Source organism: Humulus lupulus, chromosome 4 (genome assembly GCF_963169125.1).
Source record: "Humulus lupulus chromosome 4, drHumLupu1.1, whole genome shotgun sequence".
Taxonomy (NCBI): domain Eukaryota; kingdom Viridiplantae; phylum Streptophyta; class Magnoliopsida; order Rosales; family Cannabaceae; genus Humulus; species Humulus lupulus.
This window is the reverse complement of record NC_084796.1, coordinates 113,877,191-113,885,020: the sequence shown is the minus strand read 5'-3', so window position 1 is coordinate 113,885,020 and position 7,830 is coordinate 113,877,191. Positions and strand designations below refer to the sequence as shown.

The 7,830-nt window shown below is 36.3% G+C and overlaps 1 non-coding gene across 1 annotated transcript; it reads left to right on the top strand.

Annotated features, from left to right (window-relative positions):
- Positions 1-217: 217 nt before the first annotated feature.
- LOC133833692 (small nucleolar RNA R71) lies at positions 218-324 on the top strand. Its single transcript, XR_009893059.1, has one exon. It is a non-coding gene; the product is annotated as a small nucleolar RNA R71 (small nucleolar RNA).
- Positions 325-7,830: the final 7,506 nt, after the last annotated feature.

The following is a 7,830-nucleotide window of genomic DNA, read 5'->3' as shown; positions in this document are numbered from 1 at the left end:
AGCATTAGAGGTGCTCACTTCATTAACTGATTTAGGCGGTGGAACAGGATCTTGACGAATGCCAAACTGTTGTGAGTTAGCAGCCATATTAGAAATCAAGCTCCTGGCTGCAGCAGGAGTCATATCAACTAGTGCACCCCCACTGGCTGCATCGATCATACTCCTATCCAGTGATTGTAATCCTTCATAAAAGTACTGAATGAGGAGCTGTTCACTTATCTGATGATGAGGGCAGCTAGCACACAACCTCTTAAATCTCTCCCAATACTCATACAAAGACTCTCCTGTATACTGCCTTATACCACAGATCTCCTTCCTGATGCTTCCAACTTTAGATGCCGGAAAGTATCGTTCTAGGAACATAGTCTTCATACCATTCCAAGTTTCAACAGTACCAGGTGGAAGATAGTACAACCACTCTTTAGCTGCATCCTTTAGAGAGAAAGGAAAAGCTCGCAGCTTAATCTGTTCCTCAGTCACTGCAGCGGGTTTAATACTAGAACAGACAATATGAAACTCCTTCAAATGTTTATTCGGATCCTCACCAGGCAGCCCATGGAAAGAAGGCAATAAGTGGATGAGGCCCGACTTCAGCTCAAAGTTTACATCCAACGGTGGATATTGGATGCATAGTGGTTGTTGGTCAAGATTTGGCGCTGCCAACTCTTTCAATGTCCTTTGCTGAGCCATTGTTCTATAGGATCGAACTGAATCGTTAGAATCAGATTCGTTGTCAGACGGTAATGTCACTTTAACAGGATTTTCTTGTGGAGCAAGACGTTGAAAGAGCGGATTATTAGTAATAATTCTTGAAGACCGAGAAGCTGACGATGACTCAAGATACTGCTTGATTGCTTCCAACCTGTTCTGAGTGTCTTCATCAGACATATAACTCTGAGATACCAAGAGAAATCAAGTTAGTAAAAGTAAACCAATATGAATAATAAAAAGAATTAAATAGTTCCCCGGCAACGGCGCCAAAAATTTGATGCGTGTCGTATGGCGTACCAAATTTAATAAAGATTTTGATTACACTATCACCAATTAATTAAGTACAATGGAAAATAGAGGTCGAACCCAAGGGAACTATATTCAATTTATTATTCACAAAGTTTAACCAAGTTAAAAGGAAAAGGGGATTTTGAAATTTGAAACTAATAAGACGATTAACAAATAAGGATTTATAACGATTTTTAAAGAACAGTTAAGACTTATTCTCTACCTCAAACAATCATGCATGAATATCAATATTGAATATTATTCCGATTCCCAATTAAATTATTAACCCCGCAGATAAAGCTTAAGCAGTCAATTATCCCAATCTCCCTATTACAATCAATCACGGCGAAGCGCTCAATAATTAACTCTTTTTACCAAATAACAAACCTATGAAGCATATGATTCATTTAATTTAGTAAAAGCATTAAGAACAATGGAGATAGGTTAATCTAGGCAATAAATCAATTTAGCATACAATTCATTTAACCTAGGTTCTATCCTTCATCACAATCAACAACATATTTGACCATATCATCAATTGCAATTTATCACCAATACTTAGAACCCTAAACTATTAGGTGAATAGAAATTCTAAGATGATAATGAAATAATGTAAACCCTAATTAGTTGTACACCCTAACAAGGAATCAAAAAATTCATAAGATAAGCATAGAAGAAAAGAATCAATTTAATATGAAGGAAATCAAGAAATAATACTCATAACTGAAGTCAAACAATCATGTCTGGGTTTTGAATAACCCTTAACCTAAAAGAAACTAGCCAATAATCTTCATCATGATTAAAAACATAAACATAGATAAAGAATAATAGAGAAGGGGAAGAAGAAAACTATTGAGATGTTGATTGCGATCTTCCTTCTCCTCCAAAGCTCTCTCTGAGTTTCTCTCCCATAAAACGTAAAATAAAACCTCCTTCCCGATTCTCCCCCTAATCCCCTTTTATATCTCTCTTAAAATAATCAGAAAGATCTAAAAGAATTCAAAATTTAAACTCGTGTTGCGGCAAGCATTTTCCCTTGTCGTGGCAAGGAATTACGAATGGCACTTCTGGATTGTCGTGCCGCGACAAGGATTTTCCTTTGCCGCGGCAAGAAGCTCTCTGTTTTACTCGTAGCGGCAAGGATTTTTCCCTGTAGCGGCAAGTACTCTGCTGCCTTAGCTCGTAGCGGCAAGGATTTTTCCTTGTAGCGGCGAGCTCTCTGCTTGACTATGCTTTCATTCTTTTTTTTCGATTTTTTTTTCTCCTCTTTAACTTCACTCCAATGATTAGAACCCTACAATATTATCATCCAACCAAAAACTCATTAAAAATATATACATTATCCTCAAAAATGACGATTCAGTTTAAATGAAACAAATTAGCAAAACGATTCTAACCATCCTCAAACACACTACTTATTAACATAAAACCCTAAAGAATAAGAAATAAACTTTATACAAAAATAGACTTATCAGTGAAGTAATTATGCAATGTTTTCTTGACATAAAACTCATTGTGGAACCTTGTAACATTTTTATTGAGTTTAATAATTTGATTATATGTTTTGCATTGTTAATTTTCCTGAATTTTTATGTGTTCCCCTTCTAAAGTCAAATTCAGGATTTGCCGCTAATTATTAAAGACAAATTATTTTTAAATGTGCAGTAGCTATAAGTAAAAAAATTTTAAAATATTAAAATTTGAAAAAAATTCCAAATTTATTTAGTTGTGTTATGGTTTTGTATTATTTTTATTAATAAAATTAAATGAAAGCTTGTTAAAATATTTATTTTTGCCAAAATAAATGCATGTATTAATTATGAGTAAATAACAGATGAAAATAAGAATTGAAAAAAGAATTAAGATTATGAAAAAACTTTTAAATTTTATAACTTTTTATATTATCTATTAATTTAACTGTCTAAGTAAATAGTCTAATTTTGAATTAATTTTACTCAATCATATATATTGACGTGTTGACTCAACTCATTTTTAATGCTTTTCTAGTAACATAGGTATGTATTAGGGTAGAAAATAAATAATCTTAATATTTAAGTAACATTTAAATAAAAAAATTAAGACTGAAAAGTCAAATTCATAACCAAAGTCAAATTTAAAAGTAGAAATGAAACAACTTTATAAATTTAAGTAATATAGTTGATGATAGATAATAATAATTTGGGAGCCAATTTGTGAGTATGTGAATAATCGTTATTTTATTCATTAAAGAGAATTGCCTATTAATAGGCAAATTACAGCTAGAAACTATAAGCTAAGCTATACAATAAACCTAGGTCAACTATTCTCTTATAAATTAGGAATAAACAATATATTAGGAAATAAAATAATTTTGTTTCCCTAAATGAGTGATACCAAATAAATATAAGATATTTACATAATTCTATACTCTCCCTCAAGTTGGGTTATGTATATCAATCATTCTCAACTTGCACACTAATTCATCAAAAGTAGTCATGTGAAGAGCTTTCGTAAGAACATTGGTTGTTTGAAGTCTTGATGGAGTATAGATAGTCTGAATCATGGAATTCTAAATCTTTTCAGTGATGAAGTGTCGATCTATCTCAATATGTTTTGTCATGTCATGATGAAAAATATTTTTAGTTGTACTAATAGCAGCCTAATTATCACAAATCATTTTTATAGACTCTCCTGCAAAGAGTCTCAGTTCAGCCAATAATCTTTTCAGCCAAATTCCCGCAAACACCTAGAGCAAGAGCTCTAAATTTTGCTTCAGCTGAACTTCTTGAAACTACTAATTGTTTCTTACTTCTCCAAGTCACTATATTGCCCAAAACATAAGAGAAATATCCTGAAGTACTTATCCTATCTATTACATCTCCAACCCAGCCTTGTATACTTTGATCTCTCTGCTATCACTTTTCTTGAATAGAAGACCTTTCCCAGGATTCATCTTAAGGTATCTTAATATTCTAGTAATAGCTTCCATGTATTCTTTAGTAGGATTGTTCATGTATTGACTGACAACACTAACTAAGAAATCAATGTTAGGTCTAGTATGAGATAGATAGATCAGGCATCCAACTAGAATCTCCCCCTGTCCATTGGTGTCTTGTTCTTTCTTGAACCCACCTTTTTGTTGGATTCCATTGGAGTTGAGGCCGGTATGCATCCAAGCATTCTTGTTTCCTTCAATAATTCAAGAACATACTTACGTTGAGAAACAAAGATGTCGTGCTTGATCGAGCAATTTCCATGCCAAGAAAATATCTAAGTTTCCCAAGATCTTTAATTTCAAATTCCTTAGATTAGATTTCTTTCGATCTCTCCATTTCCTCCTTATAGTCACCTGTCTGTATTATGTCATCCACATAAACAATTAGGATAGCTATCCTTTTATCTGATGATAATCTAACAAACAAAGTGTGGATCTGCTTGACATTGAGTATACCCATTATGAATGATTGATTTAGTGAATTTGCCAAAACATTCTCGTGGACACTATTTAAGACCATACAAAGATTTCTTGAGTTTGCAAACTTTTACTTGATTTGATGAGTTCTCGAAGCCCGATGGAATGTCCATATAAAATTCTTCTTCAAGGTCATTGTTTAGGAAATCATTTTTCACATTAAGTTGATGTAGAGGCCATTCTTTATTTGTAGCATCTGATAACAATACAAGTACGATGTTAATCTTGGCAACAGGCACAAATGTTTCTTGATAATCGATTCCGTAGGATTGATTGAAGCCTTTAGCAACAAGGCAGGCTTTAAACCTCTCAACGCTTTGTTTTCTGCTTAACAGTGAAGACCCACTTGCAACCCATGATTCTCTTCCCAGGTGGTAGATTTGTGATTGTCTAAGTACTGTTTTTCACCAAAGCATTAATCTCATTTTCTACAGTCTATTTCCATCGAGAATCTATTAGTGCCTCTTGAATTGTGTGAGGAATCTGTATGCTATCTATAACAGAGACAAACGCTTGATAGGATGGTGATAATATTTTATAGGACACAAAATTTCCAATTGGATGTTCTGTACATGCACGAACTCCCTTTCTCAATGCAATTGGAAAATGTAAATCATCATTTATCTTAACAATATTATCATGGTTACAATTAATTAAAGCTGAATGAGTCTCTGGAGAGTGAGGATCCGGTTCCAATTCATGGTGGTTGTAACGCCTTGGTTACCCCAGAACAGTTACGGTGAACAGTGAACCAGAAATTTGACTCGTTACCCGAGTCCTTTGGTTAAAAACGTGCATCTAAGTGTTATTAACAGGCTAATGTGGAAAACCAATCAAAATGAAACGATATATTTTATTTAACACATAAAACTGTTCATGGGTCCATCAAAACATTTTACAAGCTATTTACAACTCAAAATGGTCATTACTGTTTCAAATTTACAAACCCGCTGACCTAAGTGGCAAAAATAGGGTAAACCCCCTAGTTCCTCTGAGAACTCCTTGGCCGTGGTTGTCAAGCAGCCACATATGTACACATCACCACCTAAGCTCTCCACTCAAGGCTGGGTGAGCTTTTCTTTCCCTTTACCTGCACCACATAGCACCCATGAGCCAAGACCCAACAAGAAAACACAATATACCATGAATATAATATCAACAATGATTGTAATAATCATTCAGGACTTTCAGTCCAAAATAGAGGAGTGACAATTGAAAAGTCACTAAGGTGGGTACAGCTCCCTTTAGCCATGTGACGATAGGGTCACCGGGGCTTTAGAGATAAGTGATCCTTTCACTAGCTTAAATAGGTTAGGTGCATGGTGACTAGTCATCAACATAACCTACCTCATGACCATAGAGTCATAACCATGGAACATTGTTCCCTAGCCATGTGCAAGCAGTCACCTAGGCCTTAGGCCCTAGCTCTGAGTAACTAGTCCTAGACTAGCCAAGCACTTATAAGTTTCACCTACCTTAGGGTCGGTCCAGCATTAATGCCTTAGATTCATTCAACACTGATATCAATTAGATCTAATCTTCATTCGACCCAATGTTCAGGACGCTTATGCCGTTTCTGACTCTTAGGTCAGTGATACGCGACTAGTTCCGTCCCTGAATAATCAGTGCCATACACAAGTAAACAACATCCGCTAGCATTTAATATGCAATCAATATCCACATTTATCAACCAACATGACTCAACAACAGTCATGCATGTCATATATACAGGGTGCAATTTCCTTACCTTTGGTTTGAGCAAGAAATATAATAAGAACAACTCCTGAGAACGATCAACCTTTTGGTCCCTTAGCGGTTACCTAATCACAACCAATTATAACCTCCATTAATGAAAATCAACAATGAAAGGGTCTTAACCTAAACCCCACTCTCGGGACCTCGAAACATGCCCACACAGTGAGTAGATTCGATCCCGGGCCTTAAGGATTGAAACCCCGAGCCAAAAACCCCTAAAAACACTCAAAACGGGATTATGGAGGAACAGAGTAGCGCTACAACGCTGCTCAATAGCGCCCCAGCGCTATACTCAGAACCCCCAACCGCCCAACAATCATCCTGTGTAGCGCTATAGTGCCCTCTGATGGGCGTTGTAGCGCTACCCCCAGAACAAATCTCCCCTGAAACCTCCTTCTTCGACTCCTTCAATTCCAACCTGATTCCAATGCTTCCAAACCTCATTTTTGATGCCAAATGAACCTGAAAACCATCCTCATATACCCTAAGCATCACAACCACAAGAACCGTAGCCAAAACTCCCAACAAAACCAATCATCCAACCTAGAAATCCCAACTGAAAACCAGAACTAAAACAGGGCAAACCAGGGATTTTAATGGCTAGAAACTTACCTCAAGCTCAGATTATAATGCTCTTCAATGGTGGAACACATTCCCAAGCTCCCAAGGCTTACTTCCCAAGCTTGAATCCTTAAGAATGGCTCAAAAATCACAAAGAAATCAGAAGGAGAAAAGGTACGGGAGAAGCTTTAGAAGATGCTCTGTTTTCACTACCTTTCTATAGACTTCAATGGCTTATATCTGTCCTAGGGGTGAAAAGACCAAAATACCCCTAGGTCAATTAAGGGTTTCTAAAGGCTCCCAAGGGAAAAATTGGTATTTCCCACCTATCTCGTTAATCATAATTAACGCTCTCCAATTCCCGCTATTCTCGATATTCTCAAACACCAACAATTCATATCGCGTTACCCTTTAATTCCCGGCAACGCTCTAATCATTAAAATCACCCCGAGACTCATCCCGAGCCTCGAACTTAAACCTGTTATGACTAGACCGCTGATTAATATTCTAAGATCGTCTCATGCCGAATAGCTTGAACAAACCCACATTATAATGTGGTCTCAACAATAGGTCACTAACATGCATACAAATATACAATTACACCCTCAACGGGCCAAATTACCAAAACACCCCTGTAATGAAACGTGGACCCACATGCATGCATTTAACATCATATTATAATATAATTCACATATACATGCATATTATCAATTAATGGAATAATTAAACAATTATGGCCCTCCCGGCCTACTAATCCAGCCATTAAACCGCATTAGGGATTTCGGGGCATTACAACTATCCCCTCCTTACAGAAATTTCATCATCGAAATTTACTTGAACAGGTCGGGATACTGACTCTGCATATCTGACTCCAGCTCCCAGGTCGCTTCCTCGACCTTGCTGTTCCTCCACAATACCTTAACAATAGGTATCGTCTTATTCCTGATGACCTTATCCTTTCTGTAAAGTATCTGAACTGGCTGCTTCTCAAAGGAGAGATCTGGCTCAAGCTCCAGATCTTCATAGCTCAAAATATGATTCACATCAGATACATACTTCCGAAG